Below are 15,311 nucleotides of genomic sequence, written 5' to 3'. Positions count from 1 at the left end.
CTATAAGGATAAGCTGTGACAGCCAAAGTGAAATTTTCTTGGAAAAGAACCTTACATATCATTCAAAGACAAAGCACATTGATGTTCAGTATCACTTTGCGAGGGATATGATAGAAGACAAAAAGGTGTTGCTAGTAAAGGTGGACAATTTGAAGAATACTACAGATGCATTGACAAAATCTGTGTGCTCTGTGAAGTTCTCTTGATGTAGGGAAACAATGGGCATTGTAGGGCTAGATAAATGACTAAGCTCTCTTATGGCCCCTTGTGGAAAGAAAACAACACGTGGGAGAATGTTGGGTTGTGTTATACTCTTTCCATGACTAACCCACATAGTTAACCAGGGGGTTAGAAGGGGGGCGGAGCCCCCGCTTATTTGCACCAATTGTGTAGTGGGGGGAGTCACAGGGGGTTTGAGGGGTGCAGGTAACCCCACTCTATGGGGTCCGAGGTAGCGCCCCAGAAAATTTTGTTTTTCGACACTATATTAGGTTGGGCGAACCTACCTATGGTTTTGGATGTGATGGCTTTTGGTCCATGGTATTAGATGCTTCGGCATGTATAAATATTTATTGTAAGGCTGAAAGGAACACAATGAAAAATCAAGTTGGTAGTCTCAGTTTTGGAATCCAGGAGAAAACCTCCATGTATATGTGTTTTATGTGTTATGGTCTCGCATTATTTATTTTTTGTGTTTTAGAATTCATATGCAGGTAATTTCTGTATGGGGTTAAAACCTACACCTCTGAACTGTATTACAGTGAGGTTCAAAGGCCTATTTATTGTTGAGAAACAATGGAAAACCATAAATGTTGGCTTGTTAGGGCTTGACCCAGGTTCATAGGTGATTTAGCCAAACAAATCTAGGTACTACTGGCCCTTTTGGCAACAGTTTGTGGAGCGCAGACTGAGCTCTTAGCCGAAGTAGTAGGGGAGGGTGCTAGAACCAGGTTTCTACACCTAGGAGATGTCTGATGGTTTCAAGTGGTCAGCGGTTCGACCCTTCCTGAACGTCACTATGCACACTTATCCATTCCTCACAACTTGAGATGCTGCCTTCGCGCATCCCTACTCAGGGGCCGAACAATGTTATTACCCGAGTCCTTATTAGTAATCCAATATTAGTTGATTAACTTAGCTTATTTGTAGGTTTTTAGTTATACTTAACAAGATTCACCAGTCATACAAGTGTGCGCTGTAAAGAAACAATATGTTTTCAAATGATATCAATCATATAATAACTCGGAACAGATACACAAAATTGGTAACAAAACCTTCTTTATTAATCTCTTCTCCGATTACAGACTTGACTCCACCCTGTCCACTTAGTTCTAGGGGCCTGCGCACTCAGCTGTGGACTCTACTAGTCCTCTACGCACTAAGTTGCAGAGCCTTCTCCTACTCTATGACCCAAAGACACACTTCACATTGTGACTCAATCACTTAGACTTTTCCTTCTTCTCTTCTATTTTCTCTCTCCTTTCTACACTTAGAGCCTCGCTCTATTTATACAATCCCATGGTCTGCGGACCATGGGTAGGTCTATCTAGCTGACATTACATTACAAAACTAGGGCGGACAACCCTATGAATCTATTATACTTTTGCACCCCGTGCACGTAATTCGCAGAGCTTTACAACAAGATCAATGCAAAACTTGGGCTTTGACATCCAAAACATGCTGTGGGGGGGATTCCATGCCCAATAGACCCCCAACACAAACATCGTGACTCACCCTTGAGTCACTCTGTCGGTGTGGTGATCTTGGCGCGGAGTCCCTCCAACTGTTATCGAATGGTATTGATATCCACAGTGCATTGAGTTATTACTTGTTGAACCTCCTGCATCTGTTGTTCTGAGAGCTCTGTGTCTGGCATGCTTCCTTGCATTTTCGCGTGCATCCATGTATGTGCACAAGCTTTCCTTCAATATGCACTGTGATTGTGAAGGCCTCATCAATCCATGGCTGAACGTGTGCTTTGAGTACTGCTTCCTTGTGTCGCATAGCGTCGACCTGCTCCTTTAGTTCCTTAGCTTGCGGCATCCTCGCAAGCTGCTGAGTGAGGACGACTGTCTGCGCAGTTCCTCGGATGTTGTCATATTGCTGCTAGAGTTTTTGCGCCTCTATCTCCAGGCACTAGATGTTGGGGTCCTCCTAAAAATTCGTGATGACCTCAAGTACTTGTTCCAACATGCCAGTACAATCTCGCACTACACCCCCAATTTCTTCCATCCCTGCTGCGATAGTGCTAGCACATTGTTCTCTAACTTCAGGGGGAGTGGAAGGTTGCACCATCAACTGTAGCTCGTAGATCTGAACGTTCAACTCCAGCTGAACCTTTGTCGTTTCTTCCCTCGTCTCATGAACTCTGGTTGCCAATATATGGATCCGCACCTCTACCGGTAGATCTGTTGGGATTGCTAGCTCTGGGACGCGTCAGCGAGCATCGCCTACCACCTGCGCCAACTATTAGTTCTGCGACACCAATTCATTGTGCTATAGACTGAGCTATTCCATGTTTATTTTTTGTTCGCTGAGAACTTGGATCGCGCGGATTTCCCTAGCCCACATCTCTGTTGTTATCCCATCCTGTAGCTGATATGGTGTCTTTTGCGGAAGGGCAGCCAAATTAAGGCCAAGGCCTTTCAACATGTTAACTGAAAACCTATCGGTCACATTCGTTGCTACTAGGGCCCCTTCCAGTAACACTACCATGTTCTCCATCTGTGCACGCAGCATTTGCTCTGCTGTCGAGGATCCTACTACAAGGTGGGTAGAAAGGGTACCCACCTAAGGGGGCCGCACTTGTAACTCCTGTAGCTATGCCCTGAGGGCCCCCAACACAATCTGGCACCCCTACGTAAAATCCTGAAGCACTTCACTTGTGACATCGCAAACCATCTCGCCGATGTCATGAAAATCACCTTCAATTAAGGTGAACGGGTGAATGGCCAACTTCGAGGCCTTGACCTTATTCCTTGGTCCTGCTTGTTCTGTGATGTGTGGCCACTTCAACTATGTGGACACTGTCACTGGGTCTGTGTTCCCTTCTATTGTTTTTGTTTCCTCAGCCTCCTCCCCTTGCGAGGATGTTGCTTGGTCCTCATCCACCTTGTAGTTGCTAGCTCTGCTGCCTGTGCTGCTGTTGCTACTTTTGTTGCTTCCTGCACTGCCTTTTCCTTAGCTCTTGCTGGTTCCTGTTGCTTTTTTTCACCAAATTGGGTGATGTGCAGCTTGGCATGATCCTTTTTCTTCTATGTTGTCGCCTTCTCTAGTTCTGCCAGATTTGGAGCGCGCCATTCCAGAGGCCATGTCTCCAAGACAATGAAGATGGCATTGTCGGTGGCCATAAACGGGAGCTTCGTCCACTGCTTCATTGTATTCTTGCATGCCCTGAGGTAGACATTTTGCATGCTTGTTTTGAACTCTGCAAAACTGTTCAAACTATTGTACATCGTAGGTGACAAGCACGACCTCCAATTGATCCACATCTGAATGCTCATCTCCATGAGAACCTAGAAGATTTTGGTGTTTCATATTATTTTTTCATCCTTCGTGGCCTAGAGCGAAGCATACTTTGTGGCCTATGGTAAATCTCTATCAATTGGTGGGAATTGACTGTCTTCTGGTAGTTCCCCCACTACGAGCATGATGGATAACAACAACCACGCATAGTGGAAGGTTTTACCTAGTCTTAGGCTTCATCATAGTTCTCCAAGAATTCAATGTAGAGGAATTCAGCCCAGTTAAACTGGACTCCTTCCGCACACTGCTCAGCCAGTGCGATCACCAGTGCAGGTACCTCATCTATGCGGCACTTTCGCATGACTTTATCGGCTAGGATTTGGGTAGGTATGTGTACCATGTTGTCTTTGATAGTGGAGATAGTGTAGCCCCTCTTCTTCTTCTCCATCTTGTATTTTGTCTTTATGGCCTCTGCGAGGGCCAAATCACTACCTTTCCCTTTTGATATGGTCGCGAGGTCCTTTCCTTTGTAGGGGAGCTGAGAGATGTGGTGGAATAGGTTTGTCATAATGGGGATAGGCTCCTCTAGCCATAGGTACCCATCATGCACTAGGCAAGGCAGCTGCTTGATGATGAAAATGGTTATGGGCCGCGCTGGAAATGCCACACCCATAATAAGTTCAGTGACTTGGCCTTTTCCACTCTGCACAACCACTTTTGCGGCTCTAACATTGTCACCACCCCCACGCTGTTCTACATCATGAGATTTCTAGTCTCTAGGTGAGGGAATTTCTCACCATCAACAAGGTCCCAATCTTTGAACTTCATGGTCAGCACGTGGCCCAGGTGCGGGCCCTCAAACGTTGCCATCTTGGAGGAGCAGGGTCTGGAGTGAAATCTTGGTTTCTTCCAAGTCCTTCAGCACTTTGGTTTTCCCTTTCTGCGGAGGGACGCTAGCAGCTTTGTCATAGAGCGTATCGATTGAATGTCTTCCTCCATGTCTTCTTCTTCGTTGGCTGTGATGATAAGAGCCTGCAAATCTTCTTTCTCCTCATCTGTGTCAATCATGATAGTTTTTCCCTTTTCGGCCATTTATAGCTTACTGTGTAGCAGGTTCCTTGGGGACACGCATACGGGAGCCATTTCTTGTTTATCTTTCTTGGACCTCGTAATTCATGGTGATTTGGGGATTTATGCCAAAACCTTGGCACCTTCTCATACATCCTTCACCATTAGGGTCTACATAGCCTCGCCGGTGGTTACCTCTTCAATTCCCAAACCGTCTTTAGTGGCTGTCATCGTATCTAGTTTGTATTGTCACTTACGAACTTAGGGGCTCAATTACCACTTGGTTCTCAATGCTCAGTGATTTGCTCAAACACTCAACTCTCAAATTACCAAGTGTTGTTCACTTGCCATCCCTCTGTGTTTTATAGCACCTTTTGAATTCGAATTTGATCGTTCCCCCCAATTTCGGGACATTAATGCTTTCTTGGCGGCAGATTTTCCCAAAAATTGCCCATAAATCACGTCTTAAATTCCCACCGCCTGCTCCATTTGGCCTTAGATCGCACATCCCATCATGAATAGTGACCTCAATGGTCACTTCCCATCCAACCCACATGGTAGCGTAGCCCTCCATGCAAAGTCACAAACCTTGTGACATTCTACTTCTGCGCGCATCTCACATATCGTGCAGCTCCCAAGCAGAATAGTTTATAGTCCCGCGCTCCCTTTCAACTACTTGGAGCACTAAGATTGTTCTTCATATGGTTAGTCAGGTGGTTGCACTACCCGTGTTGGGCTCCATCCTGTCATCCACCATGGTTTGCGGAGAATCCTCACCTTCCATTTATTTGATTGGCATCGCGCACTTTACTACTTGCAACGTGTTACCCTAGTCACTTCGTTTGGTAATATGCGGTCCAAGCCAAGGCAGTAGACTAACCAATTGACGACAATAGACCTTCAACTTGTCAATATGATCGTATCCATCTTGCTTTACCATCCTCAGTTTTTCGACAAGAAATGCTTCCTTTATTTCATCTTCCAGCTTCTTGACCTCCATGTCCATCAAAGCGCTTCTCTCCCTTAGCTGTACCCAGTCTTTTTCAAGTTTGTGAAGGCTAAGGTATCCCTGTCAGATTTCTTCCTCGAGTCTTATGTGTTATGTTTCTCGCGGCTGTGTGATTCCTTCGTTCTGGGCTTCACGTACCTTCGTATCTACAGGTGATGCTATTCGTGGACTTGGCTTCACCTGCTCCATAGGGCTCATAGCCCCTGCTTCATACTTTAGCTTCGGAAGTGCTTGTGTGGTCAAGGTTTTGCACATGGTCCTATAAGCCCATAGAACCGTTGGTACACACAGGTCCCAGTTAGTGCGTCTCACATGGTGGACTGTGTTGAGAACTTCACACACCTTTTCAAAGGCTTCCTTGCATATAATCTTCAGCGCACTTGGTCATATCATACTTCGTCATTCGCGCCTTCGTCGTGCCTACTCCATCTTGTTGTTCCTGTTTTCTATTGCGAGGAAAGTGTGTGTTCGTGCAAGTCGTGTACCATACACCTATAACCCATCCAGAGAGGTGGGCGCGGAGGTTGTTTCATCCATCATACCCAGCTTCCATCCATAGCTGAGGCTTTCCAAATCGTATAAGCATCACCATTCTACATTCGCGCAAATTCTCAAAACTTCTCTGATGCATACCCCACCACCATGCTGGCGTAGCACGCCATGCCCATTTGAGAATGTCAAAACACTATTGTTCTGGCACCTCTCTTTCAAATTTGTTCAGGAATTCATCCATCGCTGTCAACTATCATACATAGGCAAATCCCTTACCTCTGTTGTCACGCAGCACAGTGAATTTATCATCATGTTGTAATTGAGCGTGGTTACCTCGTGTAATTAGTTCTACCATCGTTCTATTTCCTCATCTGAATCCGATGTGCAGGAGCTTTCACACTCCCATGAAATCCTACCATCGGTAGTTGGATTCACCCAATCCTATTCCTGGGTGGTTATCTTGTAGATACAATCTAGATCATCGTCGCTCTTGTCGTCGCACACTGGCTCTGTGTAGCGCGATCCTTTCACAGGGTCTAAGGGTACCACTACGTGCAGTGACTATTTCTCAAAAATCATTTTGCGCTTCTTTATATTTATCACTCTGTTCATGTCAGAGGCCCAATATATTCCCAATAGCGCGTGATAAGGATTGTTGTAATCAACAATCTCTATCACTTTGAAATCTACAAGCGTGCTCGCACCTTCAATATCCACTATTACTCTCTGCAATCTTCCCATCAGTAGGATCTTTTACTGGTTCGACATTTGCAATTGAACAGGGGACCACTGTAATGCGGGCCTGCCCATGCGCTCCCATGTCTGCTTTGGCAATACATTCACGTCTGATCCTAGATCCAAAATTAGTTGATCCATTTCATATTCCCCAATTTGTGCAGTCACTCTCATTTCCCTTCATGTCCGCGATGTGTGCTTTCCGAGCTTTTGAACTACGCGTGGTTCCCCTAATCCAACACATCTAGTGATGAGCTCTTGTAGTCCTTTCACTGCTTTGTTGTCGTGTAGAAGCTTCATGCATGTCTTCAGAAAGGTAGTGATCATTGAAGGAACCATCTCCGGTTCTAGTTGATCCTTAATACCTGAAGTGGAGGCCTCTGTGAAGCTCTTCTTAGCTTCCATGAACGTCTCCTTCGTGCATTCCCAATCAAATTCAGGTTCCTTTGTGGGAGCCTTGCGAACCTAGGCACATTCTTCAAGATTCTTACCCTTGTCCTCCCCTATTGTGATACCGCTTCGGAGCACGATGTTTACATTTGGGTCCTCTTCGCACGGCTTAGACCTCATCATTTGTAGTTTCTAAGTTAGGGTAGGCTAGAGTGTTCCTTTATCGTGCAACCTGTTGAGTTCCAAAATTGCCTTTCCCTTAGCTACTTTTTCTCATCCTTCCTTCTCTGTTTTTCCATGAAAAATGCATCCTTATCATAAAAAACCATTATACATTGCCTCAAGGAGTACATTTCAGTGATTTACAGGTTATACTTTTATGTTTTCTATTTGAATAAGTTTTTGTCTTTTAGCTATGGAACACAACCAAATTTTTGTAGCTATTCGGCTATTGCACAGCTACTTCCATGCTTTTGCAGGTTCCATGTGTCAAGAGGAGAAAAGGACTACATGGGTAGCTTGGAAAACAACAAGGCATGGATCGTATCGTATTCATTTGGCCTAGATCAACGAGGAAGACTCTGGTCAAAGGGAAGTCAAACATAGAAACCTATGGCAAACAGGACTCTGTTCTGTACACGTTTCTCAGTGATGGGATCCAAAGCAGTTTACGGAGGCCATGAACTTCATCTGCCACTTGTGCAAACAGAATCCAACAACAATTACCATAAGATTTATGTTTCCAAGCAACCAAGGACAAGAATTCTGCATACTTGCCTACCTACGTGTTTTGTTGTAGCTTATTTCTCTCTTTAAAACAATTGTATAATTTCTCTATAAATACTTGTGTGAAGAACACAGAACAAGTTCAGATTTTTCTTATGTATTAAGTTCAGATTTCCACTTTGTAGTTTGAAGAACTCATTCTCTATTTTAATATAAAGACTCTGTTTCATGGATACCTGAAGTGTTGTTGGAGTGTTGATTAAGTGCTTATAATCCGAGACCTTTGCAGAGGGCCCCTGTGTTCGTCAAGGTTACATTTTATTTCTGTTTTGTCTTTCATAGTTAACTGTAAATTCACTATGTTTTTTCCATGATGTTTATAACCATTTTCTAACTCTGTTCATAATGTAGCTTGCGTTCACAGAATAGCTCTTTTGTTTCACTACTTTCTAGTTTCTTATCAGTAGGTTGAAGTGATGTCAGTAGCATAGAGTAATTTAGATTTGCTTATCATTATTCTAGTTTCTTTCATTTGCTGTTCATTAGTCTTTAGATTTTGAATTTAACTAATCAATGCCATTTTTTGTTAGTTTAATAACTCATGTTGTAAGTGAATGTTTCTGAAAGCCCTTTCAGTTGATGGTTCATCTTAAAACTAAGTGGTGAAATATTTCATTTATGAATGAGTCTTCTCTACATTTTTATGTTTACTTTTTCGTAGAATAATGAAGTATGGAGTCCCTCAAAATGCTATCACAAGGAGATAGTTCTCCCAAAATTGTGTAGTAGAGTGATAAAGCACTTCATTTAGCTATTATAGTAAATTAGTTGCAATTTTACTTTCAGTCTTAGTCTTTCATTTAATTTTGTTGCAATTTCATTTTCAATCTTAGAATAATGAAGTATTGAATCCCTCAAAATGTTATCACAAGGACGTAGTTCTCCCAAAATTGTGTAGCAGAGTGACAAAACACTTCATTTAGTTTTATGCTAGATTAGTTGCAATTTCATTTTCAATCATAGTTTTTCATTTAGTTGTAATTCCATTTTCAATTGTTCATTAAGTTTTGATTCAGCAATTAGACTGTAGTTGCAATCTTATTTTCAGTATTTCATTTTTGTTCATCTTAGATAGATGCAATCTCATTTTTAGTTTTCATATCTCATTTAAGCTTTGATAATACTTGAAATTTCACTCTTAATTCCTTTTAGTTCATGTTTTGGAAACAATCATAATAACAAGGAGAGAAACTCTGTTTTCATTTTCTTGGTTAAAACTTTACTTCCAAATCTAGCTTGATGCACTTTTAGCTCTTATTTCATTTCTTTAGATTCTTAGCAGCAGTAGATTTAAGATTTTTGTTAAGTACATTGCAAAACATTAGTAATTAAAAGAGAAAACCCCCCAAAACAACAGAAAACTCAAAAAAGTGAGGTAAGAAGGGTAATCTAGCACATATAGTGCACTACACTTCATCAGTTTACGATACCTGGATTGATAATTTATGTAGAGAAATTTAGGGCACTAAATTGACTAAATGTTTTGGCGCTATTGCCGGGGAAGTGTAACTAGTTAGCCTTATCTCTTACATTCATAAAAAAAACAAAAAAAACAAAAACAAAAACTACAAAACAAACAACTACATGCATAGAGAACGAGACTCTAGGGGTATATTTATAGCTAGGGGTAGAAGTTTGATTCCTACAACTCCACCTACTCCAGCAAGAGTTAGAAAAGACACACCTCCATCCCAGACTCATAGTCCCAGCCATAGAATTCCTGGAATTCAAGGGGAAAAAATTAAAGCAGAAGATTCCCCTACATCATCCACTAAAATAGTCCTAGGAGAGAAGACCTTTTTCACCTCCACAGGGGAGCCTATTGTAGTTGAAGAATTAGGAATACCTAGTGAGGAAGAAAAAGTAGAAACTCTCTCTCATATTCCATTAATATAAGAACCATAGGAGGAGGGAATAACCTTGCAGGTTGAGCCCTATACTGACTCTGAAGAAACTATAATGGAAGAAGAAGAACAAGATGGAGAATTAAAACTGTTTGGAGGAGGGGGTAGAGGGAGAGGTAGAGGAAACAATGGAGGAGGTAGAGGTAATAATGGAGCAGACAGAGGAAATAGGTAAGTAGATAACTCATTTGGATTCCCTATAGTAGATGAGGAAACACATACCACAATGAAAAACATTTCACCATCTTTCCTCCCAAACTTTTATGGGTTGAGAAGTGAGGATCCTGAAACATTTTTGTTTGAGTTTGAAGTCTTGTGCAGAACCTATGACTATCTAGAAGACTCTCAAAAACTCAAATTGTTCCCTTCAATACTAAAAGGGGCTGGTTTGAAATGGTTTATGGGGTTGGTCAATCAATCCAATAGAACTTGGAATGACATGAAACAGGCATTTTTGGATAGATATTTGGATTATTGTATGCCTACCAATCATAAAGATGAGGTGTTCAAAAATATGCAAAAAGAAGATGAAAACTTAGAGGATTTGCTTGAGAGATTCAACTATAACTTGAAAAGAGCAAAGATGAACAATTTAGATGAAGAAACTTTGAAAGCTCTTTTGTTAAAGGCCATTAGAGATGAATGGATAGATATCCTTAACATGATGGGGAAGGGAGATATCTCTCAACTTCCATTGAGTGACATAGCAGAACTATGTGTTCATCTCTCAAGAGGGAAATCTAAAATTGGGAAAGGACAAAAAGATCCTTCTCTTGTTAGAGAAAACAAATCTGCAACCAGATTTGTAAGTACAACAGAAATTGCAATATGCTTGATAAGTTTAAAACTAACATTTAGGGAGCCTTAGTGAGCAACTAGACATCCTTAAAATTCAAAACAAGTAGGAAATAGACACTGATGCTTTAGCCATCTTTTGTCCAAAATGTAGAAAGAAACATGCTCTAAGTGAATTCCCTTTAGATGCAAAAATTGTAGAAACTTGTTTGATTTTTTTAGAAAGTCATGAGACCAAGGATTGTCCTTCAATCCCAGGTCTTAAGGCTGTCTTTCAAGAGGAAATAGTCCCAAATCCTATAGAATCTCTTTGTTTTGTTGCAAAAAGATCTTGGCAGGGGCCATAAAATCAAGGATTCAACAATCCAATGTATCTTCAACCCCCACCAAACTGGAATTCTTGGCGGCAACCTTGGCCTCAAACTCAATCCCAGTATCAATCTCAACCATGGGCACAAGGGGTACAAAATCCTTATGCGAGATTTGACCAATATTACCAATATTCTCCATCTTGTCATAATCAGCAGCAACGTCCAAATCAAAACCCTCAACTTTCATTGCCATTTCCACAACAACTTCCACAACAAGGTCAAAATCCTCAACTCTAACTTCCATTTCAACAAAAACCAAATCATCTACCTGCCCAACCATTACCAAACCCCAATAATAAAAACCCTCAGAATGCTTACATGGTATAAGGACAACAATTTCCAACTTACATGATTACTCCTCTAGGTCTTAATGAAATTCAACTTGGATCTGGTAGGATATTAGGAAAGGAAAAACCTTCTATAGTTATCCAAGAGAAAGACACTTTTGAGGAGGATTCTCTTAAAGTCAATAAATTTTTTGAGGGAACATCCCTCCAAAACCAAAACATAGAAAAAGAAAAACAAAAAGAATCAATAAACACAACTCCTATAATTGAGCAAGCAACATCTACTTCTACACCTCCTTTTCCTGAGAGGTTACAAATTGATAGAAGGGTAGAAAAATACATCTTGTTGCCCAATTATGATTTTCTAGATGAATTGAAGAATGTTTGCATCAAAATTCCTTTGCTACAAGCCATTAGAGAAATTCCTATTCTAGCCAAGACAATAAAGGAGTTGAGCATCAAAAGACTAGGAAGAAAACTGAGAGAAACAAAAAGAATTCACCTAGTAGGAAAGATAGCAGAGATCATGATGGGAAATATTTCCATGCAGAAATATGTGGATCCAGGAAGTCCAATTGTCAAGACACAAATAAATGGGATTGAAATTCCAAATACATTGATTGACTTAGGGGAACAATAAACATTATGAGTAGAGAAACTACGGAGCATCTTAAAATTCCTAACCTTCTTTACACACCTACCCTACTGCAACTTGCAGATAGATTAGTAATTAAACCAGATGGTGTGCTAGAAGATATTTCAGTCTCCTTAGATTCTTGGGAATATCTTATTGATTTTATGATTTTTACTCCCAAGAATAATTTAGGAGGAAACCATATTTCAGTCTCCTTAGATTCTAGGGAATATCCTATTGATTTTATGATTTTAACTCCCAAGAATAATTTAGGAAGACCTTGGCTGGCCACAGCTGATGCTTTTATTAGTTGTAGATTCAGTGACATGTATATTTCTGATGGTAATTCAACAAAGATATTTACTTTATACCCTCTAGCAAAAGAAATAACATAAATAGATGACAGGGAATGGATTAGTGATGAAGATGATATTCATCCTCTCTTTACTATATCTGAAATTAGTGAAGATAGTCAAATTTTGGACACATTGGAAAATTTTGAAACATCTTCAGAATATGATCATGCACAATTTTAGGAAATATCTAATATTGAATACTTGTTATCTAAGCAAATGTCTCTCTATTCTATGGAAGATTTTGGTAGCTCTACAATTGAAATTTTTCCAAGTAGGACATTGAACATAAATAAAAACTTGGATAAACTACAACAAGAAGAGCTAACCAAAATATTACAAAAAAATTTTGCTGCATTTGCATGGGAGTATACCGACGTGAAAGGTATTGATCCTAAGACTTGTATCCATCATATCTATATTGAGGAAAATAGTAGACCAATCAGACAACCTCAAAGAAGAATGAATCCAAATCTTAGGGAAATTGTGAAAGAAGAGCTCCAAAAATTACTCAATGTAAACTTCATTTACCCAATTTCAGATAGCCAATGGGTTTCTCCTTTGGTAATTGTGCCTAAAAAGAATGGTAAATGGAGGGTTTCCATTGATTACAGAGAATTGAATAAAGCAACCTTGAAAGATCACTTTCCTTTGCCCTTTAGAGATCAAGTGTTAGATACGTTAGTAGGTAAAGAGTATTTCTCATTCTTGGATGGTTTTAGTGGTTATAATCAAATTCAGGTAGCATCTTAGGATCAAGATAAAACCACATTTACTTGTCCATGGGGAACTTTTGCCTATCGAGTCTTTCCTTTTGGGTTATGTAATGCAATTGCACATTCCAAAGAGCAGTACTAGGAATTTTTTCTAATCTAATACATGATTGTGTAGAGGTATATATGGATGATTTTATAGTTTATGGTAACACATTTGAAGAAGCTTTGGAGAATTTGGAAAAAGTCCTTAAAATATGTAAAGAAACAAACCTTTCACTAAGCCAAGAAAAATTCTTTATGATGTTTACAGAAGGTGTTGTTTTAGGACATCAAATTTCAGGAGAAGGAAAACCAGTCTCACCATTCAAAACACTCATGAAACTTCAAAACATAAAAAAAATGAAGAAGAGCCCATCTCTGAAACATTAACAGAGATCTGAAATCAGACAAAGCGGAGAATAAAAATGAAAGAAAAGATTGACGAAATCCAGAAGAATATTCCTGAACCTTCATCATCTAAGGAGGATGAACAACTGCTTTTAGAGAGATTAATCAAAATCAGAGATCAGCTCAAGAAAGAGAAGGAGAAGGGAAAAAGGAAACACGTTATAGAGGAGGAAATCATAGGCTCCCAAAGTTTGAGGAGAAGTCATAGACTCAAGGGAAAAGTGAAGAAAGAAAAATCAAAAGAGACCCAGTTCATAGATTTGGGGGAAGAAACGCCAACTCAATCCCATGATAATATTCCATATGAGAAAATCCCACAGAACTCTCCTCAACAAAACTTTGAAAGTAGTCCAAGAAGAGCCTCTCCAAGAATTGATTCCGTCCAACAGTAGATTTATGACTACAAAGAGTCATTGGAGAAAAAGAGTACATCGGTGGACCTAGGGACTTCATCTAATCCTGAGCAGCCTGCCACATCACAAGAAACTTTGACTAGCTCACTTAAATAGGAAATCTATGAGCTAGAAGTTCTAAATAGGCATATCTAAAGAGAAAATGAAGCCTTAAAAGAAAATAACAAGTTGGATAAGATTTTCCATGATAAGACTATGCTTCACTTAGGTTTATGGCACAAGAAGAACAAAAAATAAAAAGGAAGAATAAAAAGTTAAACAGGGCACTCATTAACCTCAAGTACAGATTTCTCATGAGAAAGCCTAGGATGGCAGTTGGTGCAAAGAAAAGCAAGAAAAGGTTGGATGTTTTCACTAAAGTCTCAGAACAAATGTAGTAAGAGGAGGGAGTTTACAATTTTGATTGCATGGGGACATTCAATAGTCTAGCAGTGGGGGTATGTTGAGTTCCAAAACTGCCTTTCCCTTAGCTACTTTTTCTCATCCTTCCTTCTCTGTTTTTCCATGAAAAATGCATCCTTATCATCAAAAACCATTACACATTGCCTCAAGGATTACATTTTAGTGATTTACAGGTTATACTTTTATGTTTTCTATTTGAATAAGTTTTTGTCTTTTAGCTACAGAACACAGCCACATTCTGCAGCTAATTGGTTGTTTCGCAACTAATTCCATGCTTTTTACAGGTTCCATGTGTCAAGAGGAGAAAAGGATTACATGGGTAGCTTGGAAAACAATAGGGCATGGATCGTATCCTATTCATCTAGCCTAGATCAACAAGGAAGACTCCGGTCAAAGGGAAGTCAAACATAGAAACCTATAGCAAACAGGACTTTGTTCTGTACACATTTCTCAGTGATGGGATCCGAAGCAGTTTCCGAAGGCCAAGGACTTCATCTGCCACCTGCGCAAACAGAATCCAACAAAAATTACCATAAGATTTATGTTTCCAAGCAACCAAGGATAAGAATTCTGCATATTTTCCTGCCTACATTTTTTGCTATAACTTATTTCTCTCTTTAAAACAATTGTATAATTTCTCTATAAATACTTGTGTGAAGAATGCAGAACAAGTTCAGTTTTTTCTTATGTATTAAGTTAAGATTTCCACTCTGTAGTTTGAAGAACTCATTCTCTATTTTAATATAAAGACTCTGTTTCATGGATACCTGAAGCGTTGTTGGAGTGTTGATTAAGTGCTTATAATCTGAGACCATAGCAAAAGCCCCCCTGCATTGGTCAAGATTACATTTTATTTTGTTTTGTTTTTCATAGTTAACTGTAAATTCACTATGTTTTTTCCATGATGTTTATAACCATTTTCTGACTCTGCTCATAATGTAGTTTGTGTTCATAAAATAGCTCTTTTGTTTCACTACTTTCTATTTTCTTATCAGTAGCTTGATGTTGATGTCAATAGCATAGAGTAATTTAGATTTGCTAATC

The sequence above is a fragment of the Pinus tabuliformis genome, chromosome X (genome assembly GCF_031772625.1).
Source record: "Pinus tabuliformis cultivar Carrire ecotype Pingquan chromosome X, CPIR1, whole genome shotgun sequence".
NCBI lineage: Eukaryota > Viridiplantae > Streptophyta > Pinopsida > Pinales > Pinaceae > Pinus > Pinus tabuliformis.
The sequence above is the reverse complement of the archived record's forward strand: the minus strand, read 5'-3'. Positions refer to the sequence as shown.